A 21,194-nucleotide genomic window follows, 5' to 3' on the forward strand; every position below is an offset into this window, starting at 1 on the left:
AAGCTTGGGTGTAAATGGAAAGACAATGGCAGAGAAGGGACCAGTATGAAGTCATTTAAATTCAACAATTGTAATTATGCCTAATGACAGAATAGTGTAAGAACCTAAAACTGTGTTTCTCAATTCTGTGTTTCTTAGTCATAATCTGTTCCCAAAGTCCCCCAATAAATAAATATGATACTTTGAATGAGGATTTCTTCAGTGTAATTCATGGGGTTATAGGTAACTCCACATTGTAGTTTACAGTTAGAAGTGAATACAGTACCAAAGCCCTGTCAGTGGCAGAAAATTGGCTTGGCTTGGAGAAACAGTAGAAGGACCTATTCATGATACAATGCAATAGACAAGCAAGCATTGGCTAGAGCTGGGTTGAGTTACTGGAATCTATTTGTAAGAAAATTATATGAAATATTAAGGGTGAGTTGGGTCATTACTTCAGGAATAAACAAATTAAAAGAAAAGTGTAAAGAGGAAGAAGAATCACAAAGAGTAGAAATAAGAGACTGAAGCAAATGAAAGATTCAACAGGGATAGAAAGCAAGTTTATGGTGCCTCAAATACACAATGGAGAAGCATTTGCCTGACCTGGGAAGAGAAGTCGTGTAACAAGTCATTGTTGCTGTACCAGAGAGATATGTCTAAAAATTAGGTGGGTCCATTAAAATTAGAGCCCTCTGACAAATGTCCTTTAAATGAACTCATCAAATTTGCAGATGACACCAAGCTGACAGGAATAGCCAACACTCCAGAAGATAGGCTTAAGATACAGAAGGATCTTAACAAACTTAAACATTGGGCACTATCTAATAAAATGAAATTCAATGGTGAAAAGAGTAATTCTCCAGTGCACTGCTCGGAGAGTCCAAATGCTGGGTTAACACAGCCTATCTGCCCTTGGACTGAGTGATGTTTTTAGTTGACCACGCCTCCCTTTGCCTCTGCATGCTCAGTTCGAAAACTCAGTCCGCCCGTTAGGACTGTTTTGGGAGAGCTCCAGTCTAAGGTCAGATAGGCTGGAAAAAGTTTCCCACTTTGGACCACGTTTCTCAGATAGAGAAAATTACAGCTACTATAAGAACTGTCAAAATTGCCTCCATTGAGGCTTCTGTCGCTTTAAAAAGAGGGCTACCGGGCTTCTCTGCTGCTGGTGGTCGCAAGCGCTCCAGAGGATCGAGAAAGCTCGCCCAGCGGATGCTGGTGAGCGGCAGGACCGGCTAGTGGGGTGAGCGATTTTCCTAGCCACGACAGGGGCGTTCCAGGCGAAAGAAAGCCCAGAGAAGGCTCTGAGAAGGCTCTGAAGCCTGCAGGCCGTATTGCTAGAGATCCCTCAGCTGCTCCATTCTGCCCGGCAACAGCGGCGACGGTTGGAACCTTTGCACGCTTTCCTGGGCTGTGAGGCTAGAAAGAGCGGGAAGCGGCTGTGCGCGCACCCGCCGCCATTTTGGATCGTTCCGATTTGCTGTGAAGAGCGGCGAGAGTGCAGATCGTGCGAGGAAGGCTGCTAGTGAGAGGCAGGAGAAGCGAAGAGCCAGGCAGCCCCAGCGGAGCCACAGCCAGCCCTCAGCAACCGCAGAACGCCGCAAGGAGGCTGGGGACTAGCCTGGGGAGCCAGCTAGTCTCTCCCTCCTGAGAGGAAGATAAGTCTTGGGGAACCGAGGGCGGTGGGAGGAAGGAATCCGACCCCCAGGCGGCCCTTCCCTCCTGAAGATTCTGCGAGCGCATTTGGACCTCAACGGCCAGCGCATGCCCATCCCAGCTCCAGCTATCTTCCAGGCCTCGTGGGGACCTGAAATGGCTGAGGAATGCAGAGAGGCCTTAGGGGAACAGGCAGGGCCCTCCAGCAAACGCAGTAAGCTGGATCCCTCTGTGAAAAAAGGCAAAGGGCACAAGGGCTCAATTGAAAGGTCTTCACCAAGAGCCACAGTGGATCCCAGGGAGGTTTCAAGGCCCCATCAGCCAGAACCTAGCCCAGACCATCGCAGCAGGGAGTCAGCTTCCCCTGATCGTGAGGCCCAATCCCCTGGGGACAGTGAATTCTTGTCTGGGGATAACTATAGGTCCAGGGATCCGTCTCCAGAAGCGTCTTGGGGGTACCCCGACTCCCCTAGCTCCTCCATTGGAGAGGAACGAGATTCTATCCAGGATTCCCTGTGTAGGAAGGGTGAATCCAGCTCAGGCAGGCCTAGCCATCGCAGGCCCAGTAAGCAGAAACTGAAAAGGGGTAAAAGCCCTGCTCTTTCTGATGAAATGAGGGAGGTAATTTCCTTAGCCATTTCCCAAGGGATAGCTGAAGGCATTAAGCACAGGGGCTCTTGCAAGGGCAAGGCCCCAAAGGAAAAGCGCAAGCCTAAGGCCTCCACTTCCAAGGAGCCTGTATCCTCCTCTCAATCTTCCAGCCCATCTCACTCTGGGCTTTCAAGTTCTGAGCAGGAAGAAGGGGAAATTTTCGTGCTTTCTGAAGACGAGAACCCTACCCCTGACAAGCCAACATTCACTGGCCTGTTTAAGCCATCCTTATTCAAGTCAATCTTGCACAAGGCCATGACGGCTACAAAGTTAGGCCCCACTTCCAGGCCGGAGGCCACTCAGGCTTCCACATCCAGGGATCATAAGCATGGCTTATTCAAAGAAACAGTAGAAACCCCTGAGGTTATTCCTGTGCCTGACCTCTTTATGGACGCTGTACAGTGCCAGTGGCTACAGCCAGGCACCCTAACCAACCCCAGTGGGGGGGACAGAGAACTGTATGCCCTGGAGGGAAAAATGGAAGATATCCTGAAATTCCCCGAAGTAGACGCCCCAGTTGTGTCTCTAACTTCCAACTCAAACTTACCAGCTGAGCTCCTAGAGGGACTTAAGGCAGAAGATAAGAGGTCAGAAAAGGCGTGTCATAAAACACACATGGCGTCTGCCTGGGCCATCAAGGCATCCACCTCTGCCTCCTTCTTTATCAGGGCCACCTTATTCTGGCTACGCCAACTCAGGTCTAGGCCTCCACCCAGGAAATCTAGATGGCGCCATGAATTAACCAAAATTATTACCGCTGCCGAGTATTCGGCGGATGCCACCTTGACAGCAGCCAAATTTTCATCCAGGGCTCTCGCTTCCAATATCACCTCCCGCCGCCTCTTAGGCCGAAATGAAGGCCAAGTGGAAGCTGGCATCGGCTCCATTTAAGGGAGGCCTTCTGTTTGGAGAGGCCCTGGACAAGTTTGTCACCGTATTCCTCTCGGAGCAGTGGAGTTGTGATCTTGGTTTGAGGGGTAGTGAGATCTTACCCCTGTCATGGTCGGACCACTACCTACTGAGGCTTGACTTTTGGAGACCAAACCCCCACTGTAGGGAGGAGGAACCGATTAGGTGGTTCCACCCCAGGTGACTTATGGACCCTTTGGGCTTTCAGACGGAGCTTGGAGTTATTCCTGATACCCTCGTCCGCAGTCCGGCGGAGACTCTGGTTGCTGCCTGGAACTCAGCAGCGACAGAGGCTCTTAACCGGATTGCGCCTTTACGGCCGATCTGAGGCAGTGGATCCAGGAGGGCCCCTTGGTTTACTGAGGAACTCCGGGAGATGAAGCGCCGAAAGAGACGCCTAGAGCAACGATGGAGATCCAGTAAGTCCGAGTCAGACCGAGCACTTTTAACATCCAGCATCAGAGCTTACCTCTGGGCAATTAGGACGACTAAAAGAACACACATTGCCTCTCTGATTGCTTCCGCTGAGTCGCGCCCAGCCGCCTTGTTCAGGATAACCCGTTCCCTCCTAAATAGGAGGGATACGAGCGATCCTTTGCAAGGCAGAGCTGAGGATTACGTCCAATTCCTCGCGGATAAAGTTGCTCGGCTTCGGACGGACCTGGACTCCAATTGCGCAGAACCAGCTGAGGCACCAGGGGAGAATCTGGCAGGACATCACTGGACTGAGTTTCAGGCTGTTACCCCTGAGGACGTGGACAAGGCCATGGGAGCTGCAAGTGCTTCCACATGTGTACTGGACCCGTGCCCCTCCTGGCTGGTTGCTAACAGCAGAGAAGTGACACGGGGCTGGATCCAGGTGGTTGTTACCGCCTCCCTTCGGGAGGGGTTCTTTCCCCCCGCTCTAAAGGTGGCGGTGGTGAGACCCCTTCTGAAGAAGCCATCTCTGGATCCAGCCGTTTTAAACAATTACCGTCCAGTCTCCAACCTCCCCTTTGTGGGGAAGGTTGTTGAGAAGGTGGTAGCCTATCAGCTCCGGCGGTCCTTGGAGGAAACCGATTATCTAGATCCCTTCCAGTCAGGATTCAGGCCGGGCTACAGCACAGAAACCACTTTGGTCGCATTGATCGATGACCTCTGGAGAGCCAGGGATGGAGGTTATGCCTCCGTCCTAGTGCTCCTTGACCTCTCAGCGGCTTTCGATACCATCGACCATGGTATCCTTCTGCGACGACTGCGGGAGGTGGGGGTGGGAGGCACTGTCCTACGGTGGTTCTCCTCTTACCTCTCGGACAGGTCGCAGTCGGTGTTGGTCGGAGGGCAGAAGTCGACCCCTAGGCCCCTGAATTATGGGGTGCCACAGGGATCGGTCCTGTCCCCCCTCCTGTTTAATATCTACATGAAGCCGCTGGGTGAGATCATTCGACGGCACGGGATAAAATACCATCAGTATGCGGACGATACACAGTTGTATCTGTCCGCCCTGTGCCAACTCAGTGACGTGATGTGCCAGGGCCTCAAGGCTGTTAGGGACTGGATGGGGGTTAACAAGCTTGTACTCAACCCAGATAAGACCAAGTGGCTGGTGTGCTTCCCTCCTACTAATTGGCCAAGTGTTCCATCTCTCAGGCTGGGGGGGTCAAACAGTACGCCCCTCAGACAGGGTTCGCAATTTGGGAGTCCTCCTGGACCCACAGCTGACTTTTGAACACCACTTGTCGGCTGTGACCAGGGGGGCATTTGCACAGGTTTGCCTGGTGCACCAGTTGTGTCCCTACCTGAACCGGGAGGCTCTCACAACAGTCACTCGTGCCCTTGTGACCTCTAGACTGGACTACTGCAATGTGCTCTACATGGGGCAGCCCTTGAAGAGCATTCGGCGACTTCAGCTTGTCCAGAATGCAGCCGCGTGAGCGATCGTGGGTGCGCCTCGGTACACCCATGTAACACCTATCCTCTGCGAGCTGCACTGGCTGCCTGTTGGTCTCCGGATATGCTTCAAGGCGCTAGTCGTCACTTATAAAGCCCTTCATGGTATTGGACCTGGGTACTTGAGAGACTGCCTGCTGCCAATTACCTCCACTAGACCGATTAGATCCCACAGATTAGGCCTCCTCCGAATTCCATCCGCCGGTCAGTGTTGACTGGCGACTACTCGGAGGAGAGCCTTCTCTGTGGCTGCTCCGACCCTCTGGAACGAACTCCCCGTGGAGATTCGAACCCTCACCACCCTCCAGGCCTTCCGCAAAGCCCTTAAAACCTGGCTGTTCTGACAGGCCTGGGGCTAAAGAACTGTTGCCCCCGTCTCGAATTGGTATGACTGTTGTGTTTTAATTATGTATTGTTGTTTATGTCGTTTTAAATTCTTGTCTGTATCCCCCTTCCCTAGTTGAGTTGTGAGCCGCCCTGAGTCCCCTTCGGGGGGAAAGGGCAGCATATAAATAAAATCAACATCATCAACATCAAAGACAAACGCAAGATCCTTCCTGCAACCCTTAAGAGGGGTGACCGGAAAGGGGCGGGGTCCTTTCGTAAGAGACCTTATAGGAGTCAGGAAGCAGGGCAATCTTCTCACCCTTCCTCCTACCAGAGAACCTTTCAGGCAGGGGGGGATAGGCACCAAGACAGACCCTTCGGTGCTCGTGCCAACCAATCCCAGTCTTCCTTTCGGAGAACATTCCGAGGAGGAGGAAACAACAGCGGTGGCTCCCGTCCTTTTCGTAAAGGAAAGTGACGGTCTCAGGGATCTCCCCATCGGGGGTCGGCTACGGCTGTACGCCGACAAGTGGGAGGAGATAACATTGGACAAATGGGTCCTCAACACCATTCGGAGGGGCCTTGTCCTGGACTTTCTAACCTTTCTCCAGAGAAAGTTTATTCGCTGTCCTACCTCCAGGAACCCAGAGAAAAGGGAGCGCATGAGAGCAGAAATCCGCCATCTCTTAGAGATAGAGGCGATAGAGCCAGTCCCCAGGGATCAGCAGGGGAGGGGCTTCTATTCCATCCTCTTCCTAGTGCCCAAGAGTTCAGGGGGGTGGAGGGCCATCTTGGATGTCAAAAGTCTAAATCAGCATCTGGCTTACAAGAGGTTCAAGATGCAGTCACTCCATTCCATCCTGGACTGTGTGAGGGAGGGGGACCTATTGACATCAATAGATCTCAAAGAGGCCTACCTGCATGTCCCCATCCATGTGGCCCACAGGCGGTTCCTGAGGTTCTGTTCGGAAGGGAAGCATTTCCAATACAGGGCTCTTCCCTTCGGGCTATCATCTGCGCCCAGAACATTCACCAAAATTCTGGCAGTGCTAGCGGCTCATCTCCGCAGTCATCCGGTTCGTCTGGAATGTTATTTGGACGATATAATCATTCATTCTCTCACCACCAAGCAGGCACACTGCGATGTTTCTCTAACTGTGCAGACCCTGCAGCACCACGGCTTCTCTGTCAACATAGAGAAGAGCCAGTTCCGGCCATCCACCTGTATACAGCACCTGGGTGCAGTCATCAACTCCACCCCCTGCCAGGTATTTCTTTCTCCAGACCGGCTGTCCAACCTGAGACGCAGAGTGAAACACTGCAGCCTTGCCAGGTCGGTACCAATCATTCAGCTGTCCCAGCTCCTGGGGATAATGATATCGTGCCTGAGGGTGGTTCCCTGGGCTCGTCTTCACGCCAGGGAGCTGCAGTGGTTCCTGCTGCCAATGCAGAGGGCCAAGGCCAGCAACTCACACAGGCGGGTTCGGCTCCCACAAAAGGTGATCCAGTCTCTGGCATGGTGGAGGTCCAAGGCAGTCAAGAAGGGCTGCTTGTTCAAGGAGCCGGAAAGACTAGTTGTCACCACGGATGCCAGCCTCCTGGGGTGGGGCGCCCACTGTCAGGGCCACCTAGCCCAAGGCCGATGGACTCAGAGGGAGGCTGCCCACAGCATCAATTGGCTGGAACTGAGGGCAGCTCGCCTCGCGCTGAGAAAGTTCACCGCTCTAGTAAAAGGGGCTCATGTACTGTTGATGACAGACAATGTGGCAACAAAAGCGCATATAAACCGGCAAGGGGGCACTCGATCAAAGGCCCTCATGCTTGAGGCGGAAGTGCTGGGCAGGTGGGTGGAATGTCATCTGGCTTCTCTCAGTGCAGATCACATCTCCGGCGTAAGCAACCGGGAAGCAGACTGGCTGAGTCGCCAACGCATCGACCACTCGGAGTGGCGCCTGCACCCAGACCTGTTCCAACAGATCGTGAGGAAATTCGGCAAGCCTCAGGTAGACCTGTTCGCCACACACAACAACACTCAGCTCCCACGCTTCTTCAGTCGCTACCACTCGCCCCAGGCGGAGGGAACAAACGCACTGAGGTCAGTGTGGCCTCAGGGACTTCTGTATGCATTCCCTCCACTGCCGCTCATTCCTCAGGTGGTGAACAAGCTCCTGGCCGAAAGGGCAGACCTCATTCTGGTGGCTCCCTTCTGGCCCAGAAGGCCCTGGTACGCAGACCTGGTCAGTCTCTCAGTTCAGAGACCGTGGAGAATCCCTCGGGACCAAATTGCCCTCAGCCAAGGGGCCATCACTCATCCGGAGCTCCAGTGGCTACAGCTAGCCGTTTGGCACTTGAGGGGGAGCTCCTGAGAAAGCAGAAGTTCTCTGACCAGGTCATTCGAACGATCCAAGCGTCCAGGAGGCCTTCTACTACTAGAATCTACGATGCCACCTGGGCCGCATTCTCTCAGTGGTGCATGACTAGAGACATAGAGGCCTCATCAGCCTCGATCCCTCAGACCCTAGACTTTTTGCAGGAGGGTCTAGATAAAGGCCTTGCGGTCAGCACCCTCAGACATCAGGTTGCAGCGCTGTCTACCATCCTGGCAAAGGGCTCCTCTCGCTCTCTGAGTCAACTTCCTCAGATCAAGAGCTTTCTCAAGGGAGCAGCGAACATCAGCCCTCCAGCTGTTCACCGGTATCCGTCTTGGGACCTTCCATTTGTGCTTAAGGCCCTGACCAAAGCCCCATTTGAGCCTTTGAGAAAGACCAGTCTGCGCCACCTTACTATCAAAACTGCTTTCCTGGTGGCCATTACATCTGCTCGCAGGGTATCCGAGCTGGCAGCGCTTTCTGTCAGGGAGGATTTGTGCGTAGTTCACCCGGACAGAGTAATTCTGAGGCTTGATCCGTCATTTACTCCGAAAATTAACTCTCTGTTTCACAGGTCTCAAGAGCTTATTTTGCCCAACTTCTGTCCCCATCCTTCTCACCCTAAGGAGCGTGAGTGGCACAAGCTGGACGTGAGATGAGCCGTGCGAACGTATGTAAAGAGGACAAAAGACTTCCGCCGGTCAGAGGCGTTCTTTGTCTCCTTCCTCCCTGCGTCCCTTGGCCACAAGGTCTCCTCTCACACTGTGGGACATTGGCTACGCGCTTGCATCAAGCTGGCATATGAACACCAGGGCAAAACGGCTCCAAGACGGGTCACCGCACACTCCACTAGGAGCGCAGCAGCGTCTGCAGCCTGGGCAACCCAGGCTTCTATTCTAGACATTTGTAGAGCGGCCACTTGGGTCTCCCCCACGGCCTTTATCAAAAACTATAAGATTGACACCTTTGCCTCAGCCGAAGCCTCTTTTGGCAGAAGAGTTTTACAAAGAGTGGCTGAAATGCCAGAGGCTGCGGCGCTTCCCCACCCTGGGACTCAATAGCTTGGGCGTGTCCCAGCATTTGGACTCTCCGAGCAGTGCACTGGAGAAAGACCGTTGGCTTACCTGAACGGTCGTTCTCAGGGCACTGCGAGGAGAGTCCAAACCCACCCGGGTGTCTATTATATTGAACGATGTGACTGTATTGACTGTAACTGATTACAGGACGGTTTCCTTCGTTTTCAAACTGAGCATGCAGAGGCAAAGGGTGGCGTGGTCAACTAAAAACATCACTCAGTCCAAGGGCAGATAGGCTGTGTTAACCCAGCATTTGGACTCTCCGAGCAGTGCCCCGAGAACGACCGTTCAGGTAAGCCAACGGTCTGGTTCTACATTTAGGCAAGAAAAACGAAATGCACAGATACAGTATAGGTAGTACCTTCCTCAATAGTAGTAACTGTGAGAGGGATCTTGGAGACCTAGTGGACAACCATTTAAATATGAGCCAGCAGTGTGCAGCAGTTGCCAAAAAAGCCAACACAGTTCTAGGCTACATAAACAGAGGGATAGAATCAAGATCACGTGAAGTGTTAATACCACTTTATAATGCCTTGGTAAGGCCACACTTGGAATACTGCATTCAGTTTTGGTCGCAATGATGTAGAAAAGATGTGGAGACTCTAGAAAGAGTGCAGAGAAGAGCAACAAAGATGATTAGGGGACTGGAGACTAAAACATATGAAGAACAGTTGCAGGAACTGAGTATGTCTAGTTTAATGAAAAGAAGGACTAGGGGAGACATGATAGCAGTGTTCCAATATCTCAGGGGTTGCCACAAAGAAGAGGGAGTCAAACTATTCTCCAAGGCACCTGAGGGTAGAACAAGAAGCAATGGGTGGAAACTAATCAAGGAGAGAAGCAACTTAGAACTGAGGAGAAATTTCCTGACAGAACAATTAATCAGTGGAACAGCTTGCCTCCAGAAGTTGTGAATGCCCCAACACTGGAAGTCTTTAAGAAGATGTTGGATAGCCATTTGTCTGGAACGGTATAGGGTTTCCTGCCTAGGCAGGGGGTTGGACTAGGAGACCTCCAAGGTCCCTTCCAACTCTGCTATTGTATTGTAAATATTCTTCTACTCCGCACAGAAGAGCAGTGCTTTCCTTTGTATGAGTGGGCCTTTTTTCTAGACAAATTGGATTGGATTACAAAGCCCAAGACTCTGAAACCAAAAATACTCCAGGAACAAGATGCCTCACGTTTAAAAAGTTCACTGGGAATCTTAAAGAATGGTTTTAGGAAAATTTGGATCTGCCTGAAAAAGGCTTAAAATACTCAATTAGAACTTCATTACTATATCAGTGAAAAAGTCACCATAGATAAACATTTCAATCCTTTCAGTTCAATCCTACATTATTGCTGTTCAGGAAACAATTAGACTAAAAGCCTATCAGAAGCTGAGAATTTTTTGAAGAAAAGAGATCTGATAGAGTCTCATGAGAAGATACACGATTCTTTAAAGATAAGCTGGAGGGAATAACCTAAATGTTTTAATTAATAAGGATGAACTTTTAAAAGTTCAAAATGTGAACTGATAAAAAGCTTTAGTTTTGTACGTATAAATTTACTATGTATGTAAACACATGTCCTCAGGTTTTTAAAGTAATATTATTGACTAGATTTGAAAATATGAGAATGAATGATATATTATCTCCTACAGCAAAGAGAGGCAGAGATAGTTAAACTGATTCTTTTGTCTAAAGAAGAGAATGTATTTAATTTTGTCTCTATTTTGAAATTGCTTCCAGATTTTGTGCTTACAATGGGGGGAAAAATGACATTTTGTTTTTGTTACCTAGACAGACTTATTGTTATAGAAATGGCTTGTAAATACTGTTGTGTAAAAGCAAAAAGTTGTGGTTGTAATGTTGTTACCTTCTGCTGTGCTAAAGAGAGTTGGAAGTCTTTTTTTCTTTTTTCCTCCCTCTCTCCTTACTTTTTCATGCTTTTTTTTCCTTTGTATTTTATACTTTGATTGGAAAATAAAAAGACTAAAAGCCTCTCAGATATTAAAATTCTTTTCCTTAGTTGCCTGATTTTCCCCCCAGGTCACAAACATAAGTGCAGCAGGAACCTCCCACTGGTCCTACAAAATATGGTTATAAATCAAAGCTAATCATAGAAATAAAATCTGCATGTTAACCTGAATGAAAAATCACACAGAAATAAGAGTTCCATATTTGTGTAATACACACATGTCATGTATTGTTTTACTTTGTTTTTAAATGTATTTTCTGATATGACAATCACTTGTAAAAATATCTTCATCTGGGCAGTCCTTTTCCCTGTGTCTGGAAAGAAAACAACTATACGGGTTCCTGAAAAATGGTTGTTCTGTTAAACCTTTCAAGAATGTGTTTGGGATGTGGAAAGAATACAGATTAAAATCTTTATTTTTATAACACCTTTATAAAACAGAGTCAGTGCAGTTTGACTATAGAAAAACAAAAATATCAGTAGTTCTCTTGCCATAAATTCAACTCTGAGACATGTTAATCTGAAATTATAAAATATACCCTTTTGAATTCATTTGGATTTATTTATAAATAAATACTAATCTATTTATCTGACTACTAATTCGGATACTAATTTTAATTAATGTGACTCACTGAATGCAATTTTTAGTTCAAAATTTTTATCTGGATCATTTCTTCATTTGCTATAGAATTAATAAATTGAAGAATAGGCTATCGTGCTTTCTAAAACTCTCCCATCACTAATTATTTCTTCGTAGTTAGGAAAATTAGAAGGAAAACTTCTCCCTCTGGAATTAGTTGGAGACATTTTTTGTAACATTCTTGTTTACAAAATAGGTAGGTTTTATGGGATGATGGCTAAACAAAGAAATTTTTCTCTTTTTGTGTAATGTGATCAACTATCTATTTCTCTACCACTACCCCAGCACAGTTATGCTTCTGATTAAAGTAATTGTTAAGTAAAATTGTAGCTACCATATACTATTAGCAGTCATGCGTGCTTCATTCTCCAGTCTTTCCAAAGTACAAGGCAAAAGAAGATAGAAGAATCCTGCCTTTCCAGAGCCTAAATGTTGGAATCAGTGCAAAATCAGAGGCTGCCTTTTTCCATTTCCCCCCTTTTCTGAGTGGGCAATTATGACCACCTTTAGCTTATCCCTGCCAGGTTAAGACACCATTTCAATAGCATAGACAGAACTCCTTCACTTTGTAATAGGGCTTCAACTGAACCACCAGGAAAGATCCCTAAATTCTGTTATTTCCATTCAACAGAAAATATTCTACTCCAGCTAGAATTAAAAGTAGGGGTTATATTTTATACACCTGGATCTGTATTATTACATTTCTTGTATGTGAATGCAAAACATTGGAAAAATAATTGGAAAAATCTTTTTCACTTGGGTAGCTTTAAAATGCTACTTTAAATGTCTCTTCTTCAAATTGCTGTTTTATGGAGTTGCAATTTAGTTGAGAATATTTACAACAGCACTAGAACTATGATTCACTGAAAGAGCCATATTATATTTCACATATCCTGTAATTCTCAGTAGCCCAAATTGATGTTATAGGTGTTCTTTTAAAAGATGGACTGCTTTATGATTTTCTTTGAAGTGGCTATAGAATTTTAAAAAGTATAGTTTGAAAAGAAGAAAATAAACCTAGTCGTATCCTTGTGACTTTGATGTATCCAAAATAGTTGTAACATTAGGGAATATTTTCTACAGATAAAATCTCTGTTGATTTACTTTTTTCTTGGAGTCTGAATGCAAAGAAAAAAGTATTCATTTATTTATTCATTACCCTATCTCTTTGACTTTTCTTCCAAGGAATTTAGAACAAGATAAGTAGCTTCCAGACAGTTCTCCCATTAAGGATATTATTCAGACCTAGCCTTTGAGAGATTTATAGTAATTGCGATCTTCCTTGCAAAATGATTCCTTCCATTGAAGAAATAATTATGATAATTCGCAAGGTTCACCACTATACTTCAAGAATACAATATAAATTAAAAGAAAAAAGTAATTCCCATTTAAAGGTTGTGGAAGGATTATTGCTGATATTTTAGATCAGTTTTCAGCAGAGTGCAAATAGGGAAACCCTGAATCTGGAAGAGATATTTACTGAGATTTTAAAGTGCAATCTCTGATCAGAACAAGAATCTAAATTAAAACATCCAAAACAAATAGCTCTGAAGTATTTTCTTGAACACATTCAATGAAAGAAAGCCCTTTATTTTCTGGATACTTTTAATTCCTCTTACTATTAGTCTAATATTAAAAAATGTGGGATTATTTTCAATAGGCATAAGAACTCAATTAAGATGGAGGAATGATTATTTTGAAAAATATTCATAGGCTTAAGTAAAATAAAGGTTTGTTAGTTTTTGGAATAGTATCAGTATATGATATAATGCAATTAACAAATCCTAGTGATAAACTATATGGTTAACCATTCATGTATTTTTTTCTACATCTGTTTTTGTACTATTAAAATGTGACTCATGTTAATTATCTATTTGTTTAAAAAACCCTGCATATGTTCGGAAAGTTAAGTTCAATCAAGATAGCAGAGTATTCAATCTCATTCACATATATTTGTATCATAGGCCTTTGCAGATGGGGGAGCGAGTAACACCATTGGTGTTTACATTATCATCCCACAAAAGTCATCATGACATGTTGTACAACTGACACAAGTGACACAATTTATAGCATTTTTGCAGTGACATCATGACTCCTATTCATCATTGCAACTTCTAATAAATAGCTATGATTAGTACTGTATATCTTGTGGTGAGGTAACGAATAATTCAGGCCATGTATGCTTGATTCTGGGATATTTCTGACTCATGATTGACTTAGATATTGAGTAATGCAAAAGCAAGATAGCAAAACATAGCCTTCAAAGAAATTTTAATGATAAAAAGTTTGCTTTTCTTTTGTTTACATCAAGGTTGTCTCCTATTTGGCTAAGAGACAGAAATAAAATTGTTCTTGGTTCCAGTGTACAGTGTACAGAATGGGAGTATACAGAATATGGTTGGGAATAACAATTTGTTTAACAGAGATGAATATAAAATTATCCATCATGACAAGCCAAGTAACTCATTTCAGATTGAAAAACAGATTAGAAATTAACGAGTAAAATGAATATAAGACAGATCTGATCTGATATCCCTCCTTTCAATTAATTTTGGCTTTTGAAAGTGTTTTAAGGAAATATTCTGCACATTGTCCTGGCTTCTAGTAAGAATTAATTGTACATGGCAGAGCTGGATCTGTAACTTTTGAGCCAAAATGCTTCTGCCAGATCCTTTGTTTTGGAAGTAGCATAATGAATGTTTTGAGTTTTAGTTCGATACACTTAAAGATTTTATTTAACAGACATTAAATAAAAATATATCATGAAGGAACAGATAACAAAAAATCTACCAGTATTATTTTGCCTATTTTGAAGGGAAGCATAATCTTTGCAATTATCATTGAATAAACAATGCCTTATTTACATCTCTATTAAGGTTAGATATAATTTTCATATACTGCTCAGTCATTCCAAATTTGTTGAGGAAAAAAGTATATGTAACTGCTTTTGCTGTTATCTTCAGCATCAGATAACAATCCAATGATCATGATCATTGAGAAGCATAACAGCAGGTGAACTTTCATCTCTCTGTTTCTCTCTCTCCCCGCCTCCCTTCCTTCATTTAAGTCAACACATGCCTTTTTCTTTCAAATTTCATGAGACAAGATGAAACATGGAAGAATCCAAAACATGATAGTAGATGCTAGAGCTAAAAATGGATTTCATCTGCTGCACCAGTAAATATTGTAATGCCACGGCCTTCCCAAGGAGTACCTTAGTAACAACCTTGTTGGTTATTAAATTCAGGCATTTAGGGAAGTCCCCCCAAAATTAAAACTGTAATCAATACAATTTATTAAAGGAAATGGATCTTTGCATGGGTTCATTTTGTACACCAATTGCATCCATTTCTGGATTGGGAGGCCATAGGCACGCACACCTTAGTCACCTCCCATTTAGATGATTATAATATACTGAATATAGGCATTTGGGAGTTGTAAATGGCACAGAGTCCAGTAATACTCTCGAGTCCTTGTATGAAAAAATATCAATGCAGCAAGCCACAAGAATGAAATAATTCTGGAGTCCAACCCTAAGATCAGTTTTATTTATTATTTATTTATGTAGCATCAACCTTTTGTCTCTTAAGTAAAAAGGTATATTATGAGCCACCTTAGTCGTAACCAACCCACCAGCTCCTCCATTCCTTGCTTTTAAATAGCCAATTTAAAAAAAAAACTTTCTAAAACTCAGATGTGAAGAAAAAGATCACTTCTGAGTACCCTCTTGCTGCACTTCAAAGAAATCAGAGACCATCTTCTTGGGCAGTCAAATTTTATGTGGAATAAGCAGTTTCACAGGACTTCCATTACATCTCTCATTACCATATCCAAAATGTATGTTGCCAAAGCTTTATAGTTTATTCAGTCTTGATTAGTTAAACAAATCCTAATTAGTTTGTATTTGACCCATTCGATGGTCAGTTGTAAAAACAGTATATTCGAGTACATGAATATTTTTATAAACATGATTTGAAAAGAAAAGGGATATTTTTTTTCTTTTTATGATCCTGTAATATAAAGAAAAAATACTGTTTTAAGTTTTGACAGTCTTCAAACTATGTTTTATAGAATTATAATTTTTTGAAATGGATGCATATCTTCTTAGCAAAAGACTGTCTATATGGATTATATGCATTTGCAATATTCAGTGAAAATGAGACACTTTAAATGCAACTTTTTTGTTATATTTAAAGCTTGCCAGTAGGGATATTCATATTACGCTCTGGATTTTTACAGCTGGTTTTCTTTCTTGCTGTGAGATTAAATTGCTTTAGTCTCTCTTTGCTTATTTTGGAATGTTGAAAGCATTGCAGAAACTTGCTGAGAATATTTTTTTCTTAATTCTATAAAGGATATTATTGGAAGCAAAGAGGGTCCATGGCTATTGGTTCTTACTGTAATTTGTAAATGAAATGTGTAGAAATCTCATTCTTGCATATAAAATCAACTTTATTCAATTCAGCCCACCAATTGACATTTTATTTAATTTTCAACTAAGCTAATATATTTGTAGAACAAAAAAATTGCAGATTCTGTTCATATGCCTTGTGGCATGACAAGCCCAGCAGGGCTCAAACTAAGCTGACCTGAAAACTGATGGTGCTTTTTCAAGGTTATTGTATGAGTGTTCCAACACATAACAACAATTGCTTTGAATGATTCCTTAAAAGAAATGGAAGAGAAAATGAAGCTTGGGTCACTGATCCAAGAACAAGTCCTATCCAAGCCAAGTAAAAAGAACGGCTGTATATCAAGCAGGAGACCATAATTGTCTTAGAAGTAAACTAGGGCACATAGCCAAGACTTGAAATTTATTGTATATTTTATATAATTTTTGTATTTTAATTGTATTGCAATAGTACAATAAATTGTATTATTTAAATATTTGTTAAGTTTATATTCCATTTGCTCTAGAAACTGAAAATGGCCTAAATTGTATATGGAATGTTAGAAATGATAATACCAGTGGTCCACAATTAACAATCACTAGTTCAGTGACCATTCAAACCTATGACAAATTAATAAGCAGTAGTTATGACCAGTCCTAAAAGTTCCAGGAATCAGTGTCCCTACAATCCCATGATCTCAAGTTGGGTACTCAGCAACCAGCCTAAATTTCTGATCATTGCAGTATCTCACTGTCACATGATCACAATTTTCAACCTTTCCCACTGGCTTCCCGCAAGCAAAGTCAGCGAAGAAGTCAACAGGAAGTCAGATATCACAGTTAAGTGAGAGCCTCATTAAATGACCTGAGGTAATTTGCTTAACAACTGTAAAGCAGAGACTGCTGGAACTGCTATCACTAAATGACAAAGTCAGGTGACCTTCTGCTTTATGACTCTGTTGCTTCATGACAGAAATTCAAGACTCAATTACCATTGTTTAACAAGAACTACCTGTATCTGGAACTACCTGTAAAGGGATGCGATGCTCAGTGGCTAAGACGCTGAACTTGTCAATCAGAAGGTCGGCAATTCAGCTATTTGAATCCCTAGCACCAGTTTCTGCCAACCTAGCAGTTCAAAAGCACGTAAAAATGCAAGTAGAAAAATAGGAACCACTTTGGTGGGAAGGTAATAGCACTCCGTGCACATTGAGTCATGCTGGCCACATGACCACGGAGATGTCTTCGGACAGTGCTGGCTCTTCGGCTTAGAAACGGAGATGAGCATTGCTCCTAGAGCCAGAAAATAACTAGCACACATGTGCAGGGAATCCTTTACCTTTTACCTGTATCTGGAGAGCAACTTGTTCTCCATCTCCACCATACAGGTGGACTGAAAAGGTATTGAGCCTAGTACTTGGTTTTCAGTTCAGATTTCTGTTTAGAACTCATTGTGGTATTTCAAACAGTCATAGTTTAATACTCAGAGTTTGGTATAAGATGGGTGGCTATATAAATGTTTGAAATTTAAAAAGTATGCTGATGATATTCAATTATACATCTCTGCCCCTGGCAAAGTAAGCAATGCTTTATTATCCCTGTAGTTGGTGGGGGTATGAATTGGAAATAACAAGCTTCAACTGAACTCTGGCAAGACTCTGTGGCTCTAGGTTTTAGGGTCTGCAGATTCTGGGATGATGCCATCTTTGTTCCTGGATGGGATTGCACTTTGGTACCAAATGTTTGCAACTTGAAGGTCTTCTTGGACTCCTGCTCAAGGAGCAAATGGTAGTTGTGGCTAGGAGGGTCTTTGCATAGCTTCATGTTTTCTGCCAGATGTACCCATTCCTGTATCTGGGAGCTTTGATCATGATGATTCATACACTGTTTATCTACTGGGTGGACGTCTGTCATACCCTCTACATGGGCCTGCCCTTGAAGAGTATCTGGAAACTTGCGCTAATACGGAATGTGCAATTATGTGTGCCCCTAGAGCCCATTACACCTCTGCTCCTTGAGCTGCATTGGTTCCCAGTTTGCTTCTGGATCCAATTCAAGGTGCTGGAGGTGACCTTTAAAGCACTTCATAGCATGTGATTGGATTATTTGAAGGGCCACCTTTTCTCAATTACATCTGCTATCAGGTCTAGTAGTAGAGGTATGCTGCAGGTCCATCTATTAAGGAGTTACATCTGATAGGATCTAGGAGATAAGCCTTGTCTGCTATGGCATTCCTCTCTCCCCCATGGAACATCATTCCCCTGAGGCAAGGGTGGGTCCGAACCTGTAGAAACCCACCTCTGCCCTGAGGTAACATTGGATCCATCTCTCCAGAGGAAGTATCCTAAAACTTTGTTGTGTCAACAGGTCTGCTGCTACTGCCGGTTCAAGGATGCACCTATGTTATGCTATGCTGTGCACGCATGCGCAGAAGCCAAAAACAAGATTGGGGGCATAGCAGGCCTGGGTCTCTGCTGATTCCAGCGACCCTATGGTTACAGTGACCCAGGCCACCAAGTTACTGCTGGTTTGTCTGAACTGGTAGGAACACACCTCTGCCCTGAGGTGACATTGGATCCATCTCTCCAGACCTTCTGGAAGTATCCTAAAACCTGGTTGCGTCAACAAGCCTTGGGATCACAAGGGAATGGTAATTTGGTTAGATGGCTCCATTATTAATCTGATGCTGTATCTTAGCTTTTATAATAAGATTATTTTTTGTGAATTTTGAATATTTTTAAATTTGTTTTATGGTTCTTTGTATGCCACCTAGAGTCTTGCTCTGTGAGATGGGTACAAATATGATCAATAAATATAATTAATATAGTATAATATAGTATAATATTATTACATCTTCAGGCTGGTGTTTTCAGCTTCATGCTTTTGCGAGTAAAGCGTGGTCGGAGCTGCCATCTCTCTATAAATCTTGGTGGGGGGGAGTGCTGGCTTTGTTGCTGTAAGTGGGTTGATTGGCTGTGTAGTTGCATCCTGATTGGTAGATGGAGTTGATGTTTGTAGATTGGTCGGCTGTTTCGTATCATCCTGTGTGGCTGAGGTGCTGGCTGTGTGTCCATTGTTCTTTTGTGTTGTAACAACCTGGGTGGTGGGTGGGGACCTACTCCAAGACCCCGCTTACAAACCTCTAAACACAGACCCCACCACCTACCTGGAAAAAACCACCAAATCCAAAATAAAAGCCTCTCCCATCAGTAAAGAAATCCAGCAAAGAATCATCCCCAGAGAGAAATCTTCCAGATGCCACAAACTCTATGGCCTCCCCAAGATACACAAAGAAGGAACACCACTCAGACCCATAGTCAGCTACATAGTATCTCTACAGAATCTTGCCAAATTCCTCGCCAAACAACTCCAACCCTACGCAGAATCCATCACCTCGCATGTACAAAACTCACTCCACTTCATAGAAACAATAAAGAAACAAAACCTACAACCCAGCGACCTACTCGTGAGCTTCGATGTCATATCCCTCTTCACCCAAGTGTCTATAAAAGAAGCCCTGACAGCTATCCAGAACAAACACAACCCCCCTAAACACATCCTGGACCTGACCAACCACTGCCTAACCAACACATACTTCATCCATAATGGACAAAGATACAAACAGATAGAAGGAGCACCCATGGGATCACCCCTCTCACCCGTCATCACAAACTTCGACATGGAACATTTTGAAACTAACGCCTTAGATAAATCTGAACACAAACCCAAACTCTGGCTTAGATATGTTGATGACACTTTCATGATTTGGCCACACGGGAAAGAAAAACTGGACAACTCCCTCACACATCTCAACAGCGCACACCCCAAAATACAATTCACTATGGAAATAGAAGCAACCAACCAACTTCCCTTTCTGGACGTCCTAATGTACAAAAAACCCAATGGCTTCCTAGGACACACTATCTACCGGAAAAAAACACACACCAACTGCTACTTAAACGCACAATCCCATCACTACCCTGCACAGATCAACTCTGTAGCCAAGACCTTCATCTCCAGAACCAAACGCCTAGCCGACAAAGACCACCTGAAAACTGAATTACAGACTCTCACAAACATATTAACCTCCAACGGATTCCAAAGAAAAATAATTACCAACCTAATCCAAAGGGAGACTCCCCCCCAAGAAACGAGACACAGAACAGGACAATGACATTGCCCTCCTCCCTTACATCAAAGGCACCACAGATAAAATTAGCACAATTCTCCACAAACACAATATCAAAAGGGGCCTTCAACACTGACCAAAAAAATAGCCAACATCTTAAGAAACCCCAAAGACAAAATCCAGCTAGAAAACCAAGTTGTCTACGAAATACCATGCAAAATCTGCCCTGTAACATATGTAGGACAAAAGAACAGAAGAATAAATGCATGCATCGCAGAACACAAGAACGCAGTAAGAAAAAAAGAAAAAACTTCCTCCCTTTTCCAGCACCTTAAAGCTACAGGACATGAAATTAATTTTGAAGGAACCAAATTAATCTCCAAAACTAAACACTTCAACAAGAGAATAATTATGGAAGCTATCGAAATAGAGAAACACCCCCACAACATGAATAAACGTGACGATACCTCCCGCCTACCAGACAACTGGAAACCACCCCTGGTCAACAAACGAGCACCACCCACCACCCACCACCCAGGCTGTTAAAACACAAAGCAACAACGGACACACAGCCAGCACCAATCAGCAGCAATCTACCAATCATGATACAACCACACAATCAATCATTCCACTTACTGAAACAAAGCCAGCACTCCACACACACACCCCCACCAAGATTTATAGAAAGACATCAGCTCAGACCATGCTTTAAGCTGAAAACAGCAGCCTGAAGATGGCAAGTGAGACTTCGCCAAAACGTTGCCAAGACAATCTCAATCTTACACGGGAAAAGACCCGAATACAACAAGACCAGCATATAGATAGATAGATAGATAGATAGATAGATAGATAGATAGATAGATAGATAGATAGTCTGCAATAAAAAAAAACCAGTACAAATATTCTCATACATTTTGTAAAGCATTTTTGTAAATATATACTTTTCTTACACAGGAAAGCATTTTTTTTACTAAAATATGCATTGTTTTATATAGTTTTTCCAAGTGTATACATTTTTGTACATGTCTTTATTGTAGAATAGCATCTTACATTTCAGAAACAAATATTTAGAGTACAATTGAATTTCCGTTCTTATATTTAGTACATTTGCATAAAAATGTGAATCAGAAGAATATTTCCCAACTCCAAAGTGCTTTGTCTGTATGAATCTAAGCTTAAA

The 21,194-nt window shown here is 43.8% G+C and overlaps 1 protein-coding gene across 1 annotated transcript in view; it reads left to right on the forward strand.

Moving 5' to 3' along the window:
- ASXL3 (ASXL transcriptional regulator 3) overlaps positions 1-21,194 on the forward strand; it is a 131,238-nt gene that overhangs the window by 29,666 nt on the left and 80,378 nt on the right. The window lies entirely within an intron of this gene.

The sequence above is a fragment of the Thamnophis elegans genome, chromosome 8, assembly GCF_009769535.1.
Source record: "Thamnophis elegans isolate rThaEle1 chromosome 8, rThaEle1.pri, whole genome shotgun sequence".
In the NCBI taxonomy this organism is placed as follows: Eukaryota; Metazoa; Chordata; class Lepidosauria; order Squamata; family Colubridae; genus Thamnophis; species Thamnophis elegans.